This window comes from Equus caballus, chromosome 9 (assembly GCF_041296265.1).
Source record: "Equus caballus isolate H_3958 breed thoroughbred chromosome 9, TB-T2T, whole genome shotgun sequence".
In the NCBI taxonomy this organism is placed as follows: domain Eukaryota; kingdom Metazoa; phylum Chordata; class Mammalia; order Perissodactyla; family Equidae; genus Equus; species Equus caballus.
In genome coordinates this window covers 66262424-66279383 of record NC_091692.1, presented here as the reverse complement: position 1 = coordinate 66279383, position 16960 = coordinate 66262424, and the positions used below count along the sequence as shown (strand labels likewise).

At 35.5% G+C, this 16960-nt stretch overlaps 1 protein-coding gene across 5 annotated transcripts in view; it reads right to left on the bottom strand.

Annotated features, from left to right (window-relative positions):
- OXR1 (oxidation resistance 1) overlaps positions 1-16960 on the bottom strand; it is a 451197-nt gene that overhangs the window by 409302 nt on the left and 24935 nt on the right. For 2 of the 5 annotated variants that reach the window (XM_070221676.1, XM_070221680.1), the window contains exon 2: positions 13282-13351. The exons of the other annotated variants lie outside the window; for them this stretch is intronic. The gene's annotated coding sequence lies outside the window, so the exon portion shown is untranslated. The remainder of the gene's footprint in view (positions 1-13281; positions 13352-16960) is intronic. 5 annotated transcript variants of the gene reach the window in all.

Here is a 16960-nt window from a genome sequence, read left to right as displayed (position 1 = left end):
TCTTAGCTCACTGCTTAGAACAGAGTAAGCCCAGTTGATTTGTTCTATATATATTCAAATATTACTAAGGTATATAGCCTATAAAAGAGAATTCAAAATCTCAGCACATTTAACTTTAGCTTAGGCAGTGAGGAAACTGCACTCAGTGTCTTATATATAGAAGTAATTAAACCTAATTTAAGACTCAGGCATATTATATTCAGCTCCATCACTAATTAACATATCAAATATTGCCTTCCCTATAGAATTGGAGCATGGTGGTCCATAATATGCACCTTTTAGAGGTCACACTTTGATCAAAACATCAAGAACCAAGGTGAACTTCAGTTTGCAATGAATGAGAAATACCTATAAAGGTGTTTCCCTGAATTTGCTCCATAGACATTGGCCATACAACATACTCCTAGGGGAAAAAGAGCTCCCTGCAATTTTGGATTCCTATAAAATATCCCCTTTTGGTGATACACAATGATCAAGTGCTCTGTGACCACCAGCAGTATCAAGAAACCTGTTTAACTTTGTTTACAGATTTATAATTTCCTGAAATTATATGACCGCAGAATTTTTTTCCTCCACATAACACCTATTAAAACAAGTTCTATGGAAACACAGTCCAGGATTCAATAGCCCTCTCAAATCCCTACTGGAAAGTTCACAAAAAAACTCTTCTGTAAGCTCTAGTAAAAGTAATGGTATTATAGATCTCCTTTTCAGTTTTCAGGAAAGTTCTGCTGCAGAGGCATGGGGGTACATGTTACAATTTCAGCTAATTTAGAGTCAAGGGCTACAGGATGAGAACAGCATATGGCAATGAGTCTTACACTTCCTACCTACGTGAACTGTTTTAGTTCCATAAAAAGCTTTATGGGTTTTTTTGGCAATGGATTCCTGCCACCGAAATAATATATCTTTAGGTTATAATATGTCTGAAAGAATTCATTTTGTTCTAGCAAGAGGGAGAAAAAACTACATCGGACTAGGGATGCTTCCTCATCACAAAACAGCAACATGTATCTTGCAATTGATAGCTGTGATTGTTACAAGAAAAAAAAAAGATTCTTCTACAGTAAAACATAGTGTCAGCCTACTGGTCACCAATTTAGGAAAAACTCATTAAATTCAAAACACCCAGATGAAAAGCAAACGAGCATGGAAAATAGTGTGCCTCATTTGCATGTTTCTAAAATCTATTGCAAGATAGAATATGCTGTACCCTAATTACATTGGTTTTCAGTGGATTTAAAATTAAAATTACAACTTTCTCAAAAAAAAGTATGTACTTTGAGAATTTAAGAACTCACAAAACTCAACAAAAAGAAGCCAACCAATTGATTAAAAATGGGCAGAGGATCTGAATAGACATTTTTCCAAAGAACACATACAGATGGCCACTAGACACATGAAAAGATATTCAAAATCACTAATGATTAGGTAAATGCAAATCAAAACCACAATGAGATATCACCTCATACCTGTCAAAACGGCTATTCCAAGAAATAACAAGTGTTGGAGGGGATTTGAAGAAAAGGGAACCCTGGTGCACTGCTGGTGGGAATGTAAATTGGTACAGCCACTAAGGAAAACAGTATAGAGATTCCTCAAAAAATTGACAATAGAATTACCTTATGATCCAGCTATTCCACTTCTGGGTATTTATCTGAAGAATATGAAAACACTAATTTGAAAAGATAAAGGCATGCTTATGTTCATTGCAGCATTATTTATAACAGCCAAGATATGGAAACAACGTAGTCCAATGACAGATGAATGAATAAATAAGATGTGGTATATATATATATACATATATATATATACACAAACACAAAATAGAATACCATCCAGTCACAAAAAAAAAAGATAAAATCTTGCCATTTGCAACAACATGGATGGACCTGGACAGTATTATGCTAAGTGAAATAAGTCAGACAAAGAAAGACAAATACCATATGATTTCACCAATATGGAGAATATAAAAAAAAGTGAACAAACAAAGTAAAAATAAACTCACAGATACAGACAGCAGATTGGTGGCTACCAGAGGGGAAAGAGATTGGGGAGTGGGCAAAATGAGTGAAGGGGGTCACTGTATGGTGATAGATGGAAACCAGACTTTCGGTGGTTAGCATGCTGTAGTGTATACAGATGTCAAATTATAAAATTCTATACCTGAAACTTATATAATGTTACAAACCAATGTCGCCTTAATTAAAAAAAAAAGTTCGAAGAATGACCCTGTGGCTCTAACAGCATGATGTAAGAGAACAGTAAATCTTCACCAAGCTTCCAGGCAGTCATGACAATAGCAACTATTTCCCAAGGAGGCCAAATTCCATCATCCTGAAATGATATTTGACACAGCATTATGACTACATGAAGCATTAGGATAAAAAATATAAATGCATACTAAAAAAAAAATCAAGATTCTCTATAGCTTCCTGAAATTTCACTTTGCTTAGTGGTCTCTGATGTTCTTTATGATCACATGTTTCTAATGACCACTTTTCTAAATAAGAAAATACCTCCAAAATACATTCTATGCAATTCAAACTATTGGTTCTCCCAAACGGAAGTTTCTATTTTGGGGTCACCTGATTATCTGGCCTACCCAGATGAAACACCAGACATATACACAATGTAGATACCCTTTGTTAACATCTGAAGGGCTAATTTTAAGTTCAACTCATTTATAGAATCCTCATTAGCTGACAACAGAATTCATATTATATAACAAAGTATATAGGTCGCTAGGTTAATCTTAGCTTTATACATAAGTAGCTTTCAAGGAACTAATATTTTTTTATTTTGATTCTTCACAAGTAACACCATAAGATTTAGCTCATCTAAGTACACCAATCTGAGTTACTCAAGCTTGAGAGTACTACAGACTGAATGTCTGTGTCCCCCCAAAATTCATATGTTGAAATCTAATTCCCAACGTGATGGTATTTGGAGGTGGGGCCTTTGGGAAATGATTAGATCATGAGGGCTGTTATAAAAAATATTCCATTACTGCTTTCATAAAAGGGACCCAATCAAGTTCCCGTGCCCCTTCTGTCATGTGAGGAGACAGCAAGGAGATGGCCATCTATGCAAGAGGTGGTCCCTCCCCAGACCCTGAATCTGCTAGTGCCTTGATCTTAGACTTCCTAGCCTCCAGAACTGTAAGAAATACATTATTGTTGTTTATAAGACACCAAATTTACTGTATTCTGTTATAGCAGCCATGACAGATGAAAAGAGAGTAACCTAGTAAGTGAGGGAGCCTGGATAAATATCCAGTGTAGTAGCCAACTTCCAGTATGATCCACAGTGATTCTTGCCTCCTGGAATTCATATCCCTGTGCATCCTCTCCCATGATGAATACAGCTGGCTGATATCTCTAAATAATAGAATGCTGTGGAAATGAAGGTATATGGTATCTGAGGCTAGGTCATAGATGACATTATGGTTTCTGCCTTGTTTTCTTGGCTTGCTTAATCTGGCAGAAGCCAGGCACCATGTCGTGATGACACTCAAGCATGGAGAGGGCCAGATGAAGAAGGACTAAGCTCTCTTGCCAACAACCAGCACCATGTGAATGACATATCTTGGAAGCCACCCCAAGTCAAGCCTTCAGATGACTGCAGCCCTGTCTGGCAAACTGATTTAATCTTGTGAGAAACTTCCAGTCACAGAATCCAGCTAAGCTGCTTGAAAAGCCTTGACCCACAGAAACTGTGTGAGATGATAAATGTTTATTGTATCTTTAAGCCATTAAATTGTGAGGTAATTTGCTGCACAGTAACGGATATGTATACCCAACATCTTTAATCCACAGTGTTTTATAGCTCTTGACTTGTTATAATATGTCTGCTTTGTAAGTAAGATATATGCTTTAGTGTTAGGCATTAAGTGAGTACAGACTTTCAAGGAAGGTGGCATCTCTCTCAAATGTCAAGGGTTCATTGTATAGTGAATTATAAAAAGGACAGAAATGTAAGCTCCACGAGGGCACAGACTGCGTCTTTTATTTTCTACTGTATCCCCAATGCCTAGAACAGTGCCTGGATCAAATTTAGGTTCTTAATAAGTACTAGGCGAATGAACACATGCAGGGTTGAGAGGACATCTCCCATGTAACTCTCATTAAGCACAAACACTCTGCTTTAGAATGCTTTCTGTTATTACAGGAAGGAACACTACATGGGAAAAAGAATATTTGCTCTGCCAGGTCTGCTCAGAAAACATATCCTCCACGACTCCAAATGTTCTTCTACGCCTGCTCTCTACTTCTCACTATAAATGATCCTCCACTGAAATTGAAGTTGGCCCTAAGCTGAGCTAAGATTGAGTTTGGCTGTTTATCCTAAAGCACTCAGTGTAGAGTTTGGTAACGATTTACTACTGCACGGGAAGTAAAAGAAGTTAGAGAAGGAGATATATACTCAAGATAGACTTAGATCAAGAATATATTGAAATCATATGAAACTCAGCATTTTATTTTATTTTATTTTATTTTATTTTATTTTACTTTATTTGAGGAAGATTAGCCCTGAGCTAACATCTGCTGCCAATCCTCCTCTTTTTGCTGAGGAAGACTGGCCCTGAGCTAACATCAATGCCCATCTTCCTCTGTTTTATATGTGGGACACCTGCCACAGCATGGCTTGATGAGCAGTATGCAGGTCCGCACCGGGATCCGAACCGGTGAATCCGAGGCCACGGAAGTGGAGTGTGCAAACTTAACTGCTACAACACTGGGCTGGCCCCTGAAACTCAGTATTTTAAACTTCTTAAGATCTATAAAACTCTCCGTTAAACAAGTTAGCCTCTGTTCCCTCCGATAACTACACAAAAGTAATAATAAAGAAGCACAATAAGAATAGGAAGGGAAACAATAGCAGAGAGAAGAGTCGGGGAGGGAGAGATAGAGTGTGAATTACAAATGCTAGTAAATAGAACAGTGAAGGATAATTGACTTAGCAGAGAGAGCTGAGAGTTCAACGCCAAGAAGAGGTAGGAGAGGACTAACAGCCAAGAAACAAGCAAATTCATTTGCTAGAAATCAGAAAAAGGTACGAACAGGGGGCATCTTGAACTTCTGAAGGCAATGGCAAGGGTAGGGCCAAAAAGGATGGTTGGTTGAAAATCTAAGAAGTATATCGGCCCTTAGATATAATCCTCTACCCTGAGCAACTAGATGATTCTACCTCCTCAACCCAGGCAAAGAGAATGGCTTTTCAGTCTCCCAGAAAGTTGAATCACAGTATAAAAGACCCCAGGGAGAGGCAAGAGACTGGGTGTCATAAAGATAACAGGGAAGAGGCCGGCCCCGTGGCCTGCTGGTTAAGTTCAGTGCACTCTGCTTTGGCGGCCCACATTCGTTTCTGGGCATGGACGTACACCACTTGTCAGTGGCCATACTGTGGCAGCATCCCACATAGAAAATAGAGGAAGACTGGCACAGATGTCAGTTCAGGGCAAATCTTCCTCAAGCAAACAGAGGAAGACTGGCAACAGATATTAGCTCAGGGTGAATCTTCCTCAGCAATAAATAAAGAACACAGGGAATAAGTAAATGTCCAGTGAATACCTGTATACTAAAAAGTAATCCCCCTCCACCACACACTCCAACTACCCTGCCCTACTTAGTTCTAAGAATGCTTGTAGCCTAGTAGGAAGTTCAGAATATTCCTCTCTGAGCAAACTAACAAGCACAAGATCAACTACTTATAGTTACTGGAAGTTTGGTATATAAACTATAGATATAGATATAGATATATAATTAAGTAAATATACCAAATAAAATTCTAATTTTAATGAATAAATGACAATACAGTGCAGCTTGCCAATCAACAAGTTCTACCCACTAATACCAAGTAGACACTGGCTTTTAAATGCCTCATTTGCAGATAGGAATGGACAATCAAGACACAGACCAAAGAAACAAGAAAAAAGGGAAAAATGCAGAGAACAGAGGAAAATTTTAGAAAACTATAGTCAACAAGAGAAGATGTGCAAACACGAAACAAGAACAGGATATGATAAAAAAATGATTGTGGGAATTAAAAATAAGAGCAGAAATAATACAGCCAAAAAGGAGATGGAAGATAAAGTTGAAGAAATCTGACTCACAAAGTAAAACAAGAGTGAGAAAAAGATAGAAATTAGAGAGAAATGATAAGAAAATTAGAGGACCCACTAAGCTGGTCTAATACCCACATTACAGGAGCTCCAGAAATGCAAAACAAAAACCCAAGAGAATCACCAAAGAAAATGTTTCAGAAAGTACACCAGACCTGAAGTACATAAGTTACCAGATAGAAAAGGTCTACTAAGTATTTCATACAATGGATAAAAACTGATCCAACCTAAGACATATCAATGTAAAATTTTCAGAACACTGAGAACAAAGAACAACCCTTAAAAGCTTTAATCAATGAAAGAAAAAAAAAGCAAGACAAAACCAAAATATTAGGTAGCAAAATAGCATCATACTTCTCAACAACAACTTGAGCACTAAAAGAAAGTGGAAAAATGTCTTTAAAATTTGAGGTAACAAATATTTCTAACCTATATTTCTATACCCAAATGATCAATCAAATGTGAAATTAGAATAAAGGCATTTTCAGACCATGTAATATCTCAACAATGTACTTCTAATTATATAAACTTTCTCGGTAAGTCTTAAGAGGATATGCCTGCCTAAAATGAGAGAGGAAGCTAAGAAAGGGAAGACATGAGATCAGAGGGGAGGAAGTCCAAGACCAGAGAGAAGCAAAGGGAATTTTCAGGACGACAGTGAAGGGAAAGTATGCATGACAGATGTGCGGCAGAATTCAGAGCAACTAATCCAGATGGGAACAAGAGGATAAAGAGCGATAACGCAGCTATCTGAGGAATATCTACAAGAAAATGCAAATATAAACAAAAACATGATAGACTACCTGATTTTCTATGAAGTTATTGAGAAGAAATTCACATTTCTGATGGAGAGTTTAGAGTAAATGAAAAACAAAAAAAAGGACAGAGAAAGTGCATCAATTATTAACTCCAGAAAAAGCAAAACATTGTTAAAGAAAAGAAATGTAATCAACAATGAATAATATTTTCAGTCATAATTTTAGCACTAAAAATTGATTTAACTGAAAATTGGTATAACTAATTGAAAAGATGTAGGAAAAGATATTTTAAGATTTCTTCCCATCTTTCAAAGTAGGAAATCAGAGACATTATGCAAAACAGAAACATGAAGAAAGGAAGGTATTTAGAAACACAGAGGTAAATCTGAGAAAAAAGCAGCTAAAATGTTGAAAGTGGTTCCCCTAAAGAATAAGAATAGCGAGTTGAGGAGAAAAGGAACAGGGTACTGCTATATTTTGTGAGAAACTTTGTAAAACTACTGACCTTTAAACTAGATATATATATTAATTTCATAAAAAAATAACATTTAGATTTAAAAGAACAAAGCTAACTGACTTTCCCAAAGAGTACTAAAAACTTTATACTTAATAAAACATGAGAACAATTCCTCCACACGTGAATACAATGGGAGGAAAAAATTGCATCTCCCAAAGGAAAAAATGTTTACCTCTATAAGAACAAGAAACTTTCTCATTTCCTCATTGTTCCTCAGACAGAAAAGTCTTCAATAACTAACTTTTTATATTAATATAGTCCAGATAGTTTCAAATACTGACTAATATAAAAGCTAAACAAATGAGACTTGTATCAGGTCCATTAAGAAAGGATATGATCATCTCACGTATCCTAGAGTATATTTCTGCCTCTTCATTGTTATGTAAACATGTCTGCACACATATATGTCTACATGCATGTGTGCATACGCATCTACATTCACACACACATATATATAAAATATTTAAAATTTGGATGAAGTATCTAGAAAGATAATTTTGCTATGATTTGATAGAATTGATTTTATTTTTCTGAAAACGTTTTACTCAAGATAGGAATTTTAACTTAACCTATAGATCTGTTATATATATAACCTATAGATCTGTAAGTTATAGATAATTAATGAGTATTATTTTGAATAAGATCATTTTTATGAGAATTATTTTGCATAAGGAACACAAATATTTCAGTGAATATGTAGATTTTGGAAAAGTATACTTATCCTAAATTTTGAAGTTTTTAGTTTCGGAGGTTACACATCATTTGTTTTCCAATTAAGTACATTGACTTTCCGATGATAGACCCAATAAGTTTTTAAAAAGAATATATTAGAGAAAAATTAAGTGTTTCATGAGTTCATTTACAATTATCTAGCCAAAAAAATAGTTTTATTTACAAATAGATGGAGAATAGATTTTATAAAAGAAACAGAAATTGCATCTGTTAGTAATTGATTCAAGTAATTCTTTCTTCTATGAGAATGTCTTATAAATACTTACTTCCTGTAGTCAGAGTTCTAAAGTGTTTCAGAGTAGTGCAACTGAAGTCACATATTGTCTCAAACTGACACGTTTGTTCTTCTTTGTCAACAATTCATAAACAATAAGAGTCATAGGCAGGTAAACACTGAGTATTTTATTATGTCAACAAAAACATTCAGCTGACTTTAAATTTTATTTTGTGTGGATCTTTTAGTACTGCACAGTATTTTATGCAAGAGTTTCTAAATGCATTCTAACGTTTTTTGAAAAAAGAAGCTTTAATAAACAATTCTGTAAAAGCTTCTCGTGTAGATATTCACATGTATCCTCTTTCTTTGGATTTTGATCTAATTAGAAAGCTATTGGGGGCTGGCCCTGTGGCCGAGTGGTTCAGTTTGCAAGCTCCACTTCGGCGGCCCAGGGTTTCAAGGGTTTGGATCCTGGGCACGGACATGGCATTGCTCATCAAGCCATGTTGAGGCAGCATCCTACATAGCACAACTAGAAGGACCTACAACTACAATATACAGCTACGTACTGGGAGGCTTTGGGGAGAAAAAGGAGAAGAACTGAAAAAAAGATTGGCAACAGAATATTAGCCCAGGTGCCAATCTTATATTAAAAAAAGCAAAAAGCTGTTAACAGGGAGGAAGCTGCAAATACACAGGGCAGGCAAGGAATTCTTGGACCCTTCCAGGTCTGACCAGGTCAGCATTAGATTATTGACTTACAGTAGATATCACCCATTTTCACAACCTGGACTGCGACAATCACTGCCCCCATTGACCTCACATCTTGAGAGCTGTCTACAGACTACAGGAATACAGATATCAACACTTAAATCATTTTTTAAATTCATGCCACTATTTTCACAATTCAGTGTTCATTCACTTAAAATATTTCCCTGGGAATCAACTACACCTCAGGCCACTGGGCTACCAGCTGAGGATGCAGCTTTCAAAAGGACACACATATGGTTTCTCCCCTTATCAAGCTTACATTCTAGTGAAAGATACATACAGATAAAAGGAGAACACAAAACAGGACAAAAAAGTCCTGGAGCAAGTGAGCATGAGACCTAAGAAGTTTGAGACACACAATGTTATGGAAAGAGAATTTGAACCTGAGGAAACAGCATATGCAAAAGCCTAGAATGAAAGAGAATTAAACACATTCTGGAAACCAGATTATTAGGGGCTGAAGAGTGTAAGGAAGAGAAAGAGCTGGCAAAGGATGAGGCTGGAGAGGTAGGTGGGTGCCAGGCCATGAAAGATAAAGGTTTTTGAAAGTTATCCTAAGGGTAATGGGGAAATCATGACATCTTTCAAAATTTTATTTCCACCAAACTGCTATGTGTACACAGTAACATATCTGCTTGCTGGATAAGCTTGTGCTGAAAAGCAATGCTCAAACATGGCCACACCTTCCTCCACAGTGCCATTCCCAAGAAGCAACCTCTTCTATCCATTTCTTATGTTAGGTCACTTGATGGCTCCCAACTCTAAATAAAATGATTTCTTGAAGACTTATGCTATTCAATCTTCCCTTTCACAATTTTTGATAATATTATTTTTATCAATTTAAATATAAAGCCAGGATCCCTCGTCCTGCTGTGCAAGGTGAAACTACAAGAGCTGCTACTTCTCCCTCCATCTTTGCATTCCCTTTTACATCTCTCCCCTTTGGCTGGCTAACATTTTCCTTTTATTATTGCAAACTTGTTAACATCTACATTCTATTTTTAAAATCCACATAAAATTCACATAGAGTAAAATGCACAGATACAAAGTGTACAATTGGATAAGTGTTAGCAATTGTACACACCCCTGTAACCAACACCCCAAACAAGATATAGAACACCTCCATCATCCCAGAAAGTTCTCTCACTTCTCCTTGTAGTGTAGTCAATTCACAATCCCTCTTCTGACTTGCTATCACTCAGATTAGTTTTGCCTATTCTAGAAATTCATAAAAATGGAATCATACCATACAGACTGTTCTTTCACTCAACATAAAGTCATAGAGATACCCATGTTTTTGTGTGTATCAGTACTTCATTTTTCTCTCTCTTACTAAGTGGTATTCTATTGTATGAAAACATCACAATTTGTTTACCAATTCTTTTGTTGGTGAATATTTGGGTTTTTCTGGTTTTTAGCTATTACAGTTAAAGCCACTATGAACATGTACAACTATTTCTGTAAACAAAGCTTTGCATTTGTTTTGAATAAACACCTTGAACTAGTCATAGGCTAGGTATATGTTTAATGAGACCAAGTGATAATGGATTCCCACCACTTTAAATCCCAATTTATTATGAGTAAGAATGTAATAAAATTATTAACTTTAAGGATTTACACATTGGTGCTTTGCGAATCCAGAACTGTTGAACCTTTCTTGAAGATTAAACTTATGTTTAATATCGCAATTTAGGAGCCATGAAGAAAATTACTCCTTTGATGTCCCCAAAGGACATCTTAGTACAAGGAAAGTTTTTAAACTAAACTGTATAATAGTATCAATAGCTCCTCAAAATCTGGAGAATCATATTCACACTGCATTTTAATGAAACAAAAAAAAAGCTTTGAAGCTATGGGGAAAAATGCACAATGAAGGTAGCCTAAAAGTAGGAAATAACCCACTTCATTTCCTAGAAATCTAAGCCCATTGGATAATCTCTTATCCTCTCCTGAGGTATTCAAGTAGGTTAGCAAAGAGTCCTCTAGTTTCTACTTTAGTATACAAACTATGGCTTTGAGTTAGAAATAGCAATAAAAACCTCTCTATTCCAGTTATAAGTGGAACAAAGCAGAAGGAAGAGCCAACTGATATAGTTATACAAATGGTAATGGAGGAAAACTATAGAACAGAGAATGAATCTTAGACACGGATACTGCTAAGAAGAGATATTGGGCCTAGAGAAATCAAAGCGTACATTGGCATAATAAAAGAAATGAGTAGTTGGGCTGGCCCTGTGGCCTAGTGGTTAAGTTTGGCATGCTGTGCTTCGGCAGCCCAGGTTCAGTTCCCAGGCACAGACCTACACCATTTGTTGGTGGCCATGCTATGGCAGTGAACCACAAACAAAATAGAGGAAGACTAGAACAGATGTTAGCTCAGGGCGAATCTTCCTCAGCAAAAAGAAAAAAAAAAATGAGTAGTAGCCATAGTAGAAGATAAAGGATGGGTGTTTTGGAGATGTTTGAAGATGAAAATGGATGTTCAAAATGATTATCCACACAGCTAAATAAATCATTAAATATTATTTTAATCTGTCTCAAAGTTAATGTAAATTAAAGATCATTTTTATTATAGCAAAAAAGAATAATTAGCAAAGTCATGAAAAGAATTACTTAAAATCTATCTCCTACGCTTATTTAAATTTACTTAATTGGAGTGTTTTCCTTATCCAGAGCTGTTAACACTTAAAGGTATATTTGCTAAATCTGATTCTAAAATAACATTTGAAAGCATGTACCTTCACACATGTTGAATCTTAAGCTGGAAATATATATCAACTCTTTTGGTTATCTTTTTATAAAATATATTTTGGAGATTAAGAAATAATTTTAAGATAACACAAGTTTTAGTACCAAAAAAAGAGAATAAAACATAGAAGAAAAAAATGATTAAAACAGGGTGCCAGCCCCATGGCCAAGAAGTTAAGTTTACATGCTCTGCTTTGATGGCCTGGGGTTCATGGGTTTGGATCCTGGGTACAGACCTACACACTGCTCATCAAGCCATGCTGTGGTGGCATCCCACATAGAAGAAGTAAATGACCTACAACTAGGATATACACTTACGTATTGGGGCTTTGGAGAAGAAAAAAAGAAGAGGAAGATTGGCAACAGTTGTTAGCTGAGGGCCAATCTCCCTCACCAAAAAATGCATATTTAAAAAAACATGATTAAAATACAATTAATTGATGGAATGAGTACACGGGAAAAGAAGGTACTATAACATCTTCAACTGTAATGAATATAATTTTTTTCCATATAACAATTTTAGCTTAGCCTACACTAGTAATTTTTCCTTCTCATTTGGAAGCCAAAACCACAAAATCTCTGAACCTAGTTTTATTCCTTTCTTTACAAAATAATTTATTACCGAAAATGGCATGTAGCAAAAAGAGGTAATTCTGGTAAAGATTATCACACTTTTATCTCTGCCCAAAATAAGGAAAACCAATTTAAACTAGGCATGTGGGCTTCCATCTATGTACCAGTGAACTGCTAGCTACTGTGAATTATGTCGTGATCAGGCCAGACAATGGCCTGAATTAACGGAGTTTCCTTGAGTCAAAGCTACAACACACCAAGAGATTTTCCCCCAAATAACCAGTTAGACCTGAGTTCTCCAATATGGTAGCTACTAGCCATACGTGGCTTTTACCCTTGGAAAGAGGCTAGAGCAATGGAGGAGCTGAATATTTTTAATTTAATTGAAATGTGCTATAAGTGTAAAATACACACTGAATTTTGAAGATTTAGCATTAAAAATGTTAAATATCTCATTGTTACTTTTTTATATTCCTTACAAATTGAACTGATAATATTTTTGACACATTGGCATAAACAAAATGTATCATTAAAAGTAATTTCACCTGTTTCGTTTTACTTTTTTAATGTTGCTACTAGGAAATTTAAAATTACATATGTGGCTCATGTTGCATTTCTTCTAGACAGTTCTGGTTTAGATTCTTTACAAGAAAACAAACAAACAAAAACAGAGTGTCCGATTCTGATAGGTTTTAAAAGTCATGGATTCATTTGACTTTCTTCAAATTAAAACGCACAATGGTTAAGCCCAACATTTTGGGGGACTAACAAGTTGATTCTGAGAATTTACTGATACGCTTAGACTTTAGATAGCAGGAAAGATCAAATTCAAAACACTTACCCAAGAAAATGTGTCTTCAAGCAAAAGACATATAATGTAAAATGGAATGGACAGAGTCCAGTTGTTTACCCTTCAAAAGAAATACATGAAATATTTAGGAATATGGGTGATGAGCCAATATCTGGGGTTAGCAAAGAAGTTCAGTTACCATCATGAGACTAGAAAGAGATTAAATCATGGCACAATACCAAACTAAATTAGAGAGCATTTGATTTGAAACAACTCAAATTTAATCAGGATTTCAATCACTAACATAAAGGCTTAATTGAATCAATTTTCCTGAAAAAGTAATTAAAAATAATATCTACTGATGTAACCAAACAATTTTATTTAATGAAATACACAGGCATTTTAAATTAGTGATTTTTACCATTTATAGATAAATATTTTAATAATTTGCACAGCTAAAAAGAGAAAAGCAAATAATGCTATTTTATTTTAGTTGTCCTTACAAAGAGAAGTGAAATACACACTTGTTAAACCACTAGCAGACATTACAGTTTTGGAAGGTAAATCACATACTCAAGGATATTTACTTGACAGGTATCAGAAGGGAAACTACAGCAATTTAAAAATATTTAGTGAAAATTTTAATTTAAACAAGTTTATGTATTACACATATTTTATTCCAAAATATGTAAAATATTTCATTAAATAGATAGCTGTGTTCATAGACGCTAAACAGAACTGTGAATGCTAAAAATGCCAACAGTGGCTTTGAATCCCGGTTTTTAATCTGTTCAGGAGCTTTACGTGAATGATTAAATGAAGTAATACACACAAACTTCCAAGTTTATGGCAGCGTAAGCATCCAATAAAATTTAATTCTTCACCTATAAATGTGAACTATATACAATTGAAAAATTAAGGACAAATTGAGCCAAAGCAACATAGAAAATTAAAATATTACCCTAACTGATTCAGGGTCTTGCTTTTCATATTTGTCACTTAGAACAGACAGGTATGCATTGCTTTTTTTCCTTTCTTCCCTGACAATATTCAATCTATGGCTTTTTTCTCCTTCATTATAATTTACTGCCATACTTAGGTAATAGTTCCTAAATGATTCTCAATGTTTTTTGAAGGCATAGGTTCACCCCTGACTATAAAATTTATTAAACTTAGTACTATGAAAACAAATTGCTGAATTCAAATATAGTAGGAAGTTCTTCAGCCCCGAGAATGGTTCTAGAACTCGGGACAAAAAAGACTGACAATAAACCAGAGAAAAGGAGCACGTGGCCAGGAACTCTTTAAAAAAGTTATGATGCCAACACTTCCATATAACTTCAAGCCAGATGTAGGTAGGTCCTTCTGTCGTTCTTTCTTTCTTACCCTTATGATCAGTGATTTAACAAAATGGATTTTTATTTTCATCTACTCTGCTTTTAATTCTCTCACGTGATACTTTTGTTTTCTCTTAGAAGGAAAATATAGCCAAAACTATACTTCTATTTCTGATTCCTAAGAGGAAGTATTTCTATCTGAATTGGAAACAAGTTATCTTGAATAACCGAGGCCTTTACTGAGTCCTTAAAATAAGGCTCAAGATTTTTACATGTTACCTCACATAACTCTTAGAATATCTCTGCAGATCTTTAAACCTTTCTGAGGAAGTTATTATTCATTCACATTTTTAACAGATAACGAAATTAAAGTTCACAGAGGTTATTACTTAACTTACCCAAAATCTGTCCGTACTGAATTTCTTAGATTCTAAGATGGGCTTTTTTCACTTTAATGTGTCCCTGAAGTCAGGATACTGTTTACAATCAATAGTATCTTCATGTGATGAAATTCAGTAACAAGAGCATTACGGCAGGCATTTGTTCAAACCAAACCCCCTGCTACTCTACGTAATTGCATTACAATCATTAGACGGGTCTAAACCTGGAGCTCAAAACGGGACTGTAAATTTCAAAGCCTGACTACATTTTTTTTTTTTTTTTTTTGAGGAAGATTAGCTCTGAGCTAACTACTGCCAATCCTCCTCTTTTTGCTGAGGAAGTCTGGCCCTGAGCTAACATCCATGCCCATCTTCCTTGACTTTATACGTGGAATGCCTACCACAGCATGGCTTTTGTCAAGCGGTGCCATGTCCACACCCGGGATCTGAGCCTGTGAACCCCGGGCTGCCAAGAAGAGGAACGTGCGAACTTAACTGCTACACCACCGGGCTGGCCCCTAAAGCCTGACTACATTTTTATTCTCCTATTGACTGAGTACGGAAATCAATCCATCAAAATACAAAAAATAAATTAATACAATAAAATTTTAAAGAGTATTTTACGTGTAAAACATGAAGACATCTCAACTCTCAAATTATTTGACAATTTTCTAAGTAATGAAATCAATACATAAGTATAGCTGAAACATAGAGTGACTACAAAATTTAGAAACAACACTCCATCAGTAATAAGCATCCTTTCCTCACATCATTTGGCTCCAGGTGACATTCACGATTCCTAACCTGGGGCAATTTTACAGTTACGACCAAACAGTATATTGAAAGTCAAGAATCTTGACTTCATATCCCAGAATTTATATGACTTGGGTTTTATCACTTCATATTTTTGGACCTAAAATTGTCACATTTTACAACTTAAGGGTTTGAGTCATTTTGAAATATTCCAGTTCTAAACCCAAACTATCTATTCTCTAACCCAGAGATAAAGGATAAAAAGAAGAGTGAGAAAAGAGAATGAAATTACCCAACAGAAATTATCCAACAGGGTTTCTCAGAGACCCCCTGGAAGGCAGCTCTATGAAGAGATTCTTTCTCCCTCGTGGAAAGCAAAGCGTTGATACATAGTGTTCCTAACCTCAATTCAATTGAACCTCTTCAAAAAGGTAATAGATTTTTCAATATCTGTACCACGGACTTTTAAGAAAGAGCAGCTGAAGTAATGATGGTTTTCCTGGCAAGTTACGTTTTGATCTGTCTCTGAAATATCAGCACAGCACAGTCCTTATGCCACAGATGAGTCATTGCATGCCTTGGGTTGAATATTGTAGAACATCATAAAAACAATGATTCACGGTGCATTTCATGCTGCAAATGACTCATTAATTCATTTTTCTAAACACATTAACTGAGGGATCTATGTCCAACAGGGAAAATTGTATATGTTGAACAGAAATATGAAAATTCACACAAGAAATTAATTTAGAGGATAGAAATCTTTTAGGTCACTCATTGGAAATAGCCCACTCTATCCAAATGGAATAATAAGCCATAAAACAAAGAGGCTTAAATATCAACCTTAGACATGGAAAAGGAGAAAGATCAGGGGCTCAGATTAATTAAAGGTAATGGATGCAAGGAAACCATGGAGCTCAGCCTGGGACACTGCTCAATTGAAAGGGAGAGTCTTCAAAAACAAGAGGATTAGGCTCCACTATCAGGGGCCAGGGAGAATGCTCAGAGATTCGGGAAGGCTGATCCTTCTAGATAGATATGATGAATTCCAACAAATAAGTCCACAATGTCTCAATCTATATATCTAGTCTTATCTCTATGCTTTCTCCAAATTCTATATGCCAGCTATAAAGAACTACTTAAATTTTTCAAACATGTTTTACATTTGTTCCTGTGTCTCTGCTTTTGTTTATGCTAATTACTTCGGCTAGAAAGCTCTCACCCCACTTCTCTGACTTTTAACAAAATCCTATTCATCTT